The sequence below is a fragment of the Eimeria acervulina genome, genomic scaffold (assembly GCF_000499425.1).
Source record: "Eimeria acervulina Houghton genomic scaffold, Eah_scaff1302, whole genome shotgun sequence".
In the NCBI taxonomy this organism is placed as follows: domain Eukaryota; phylum Apicomplexa; class Conoidasida; order Eucoccidiorida; family Eimeriidae; genus Eimeria; species Eimeria acervulina.
In genome coordinates this window covers 2,496-3,394 of record NW_013550291.1, presented here as the reverse complement: position 1 = coordinate 3,394, position 899 = coordinate 2,496, and positions in this window count along the sequence as shown.

Below are 899 nucleotides of genomic sequence, written 5' to 3'. Positions count from 1 at the left end.
ACCCTAAACCCTAAGCCCTAAACCCTAAACCCTAAACCCTAAACCCTAAACCCTAAACCCGAAACACTAAACACTAATCCATAAACCCTAAACCCAAGGCCCAAAACCCTAAACCCTAAACCCTCGGCATAGTAATAGTTTAATTTAAAGATTATATTTTTTTAATTTTTGTTTAGCAATGTGTGCATGCACTGAAGAAGTTTAATATATATATGTTTAATAGATATAAATTAATATATTTTGTCTTCAAGGATATAAATATATCTTAATTAATAAATTAATGCATTGCAGGATTTTTAAAAGCTTGTCTATATCTTGTTTCTTCACACTAAACCCTAAACCCTAAACCCTAAACCCTAAACCCTAAACCCTAAACTCGTTAACAGCCCCAAGGGGGGGCCTCATTGACCTGTGTAAGGGTTTGTAGATAAAGAAAAAATAAATTTGTTTATATTTTTAATTTTATTTTAATTAATTACAACTTAGTAATATCCCTTTGCTGATCTAGAAGGGCTGCTGCTGCGGGTGCAGCAGCAGCAACAGCAGCAGCAGCAGCAACAGCAGCAGCAGCAGCAACAAACGCAGCAGCAGTAATCCCAGCAGCAACAACAACAGCAGCAGCAACAACAGCTGCAGCAGCAACAGCTGCAGCAGAAGATTGGCTTTGTGTACTTGCAGCAACTGACTTCGGCAGCAGCTGCTGCTGTTGCTGCTGCAGCAAAGCAGCATCTCAAGCATTACCCCCCATTTGCTGCTGCTGCTGCTGCTGCACGTGTGACTTCTGCGGCTGTATCAGCAGCAGGTGCAGCAGCGGCACCAAGTACTACAGCAGGCGCGGGTGCATCAGCAGTGAGGGCAGCAAGAGCAGCAGCAACAGCAGCAGCTGCTGCTTCTGCAGC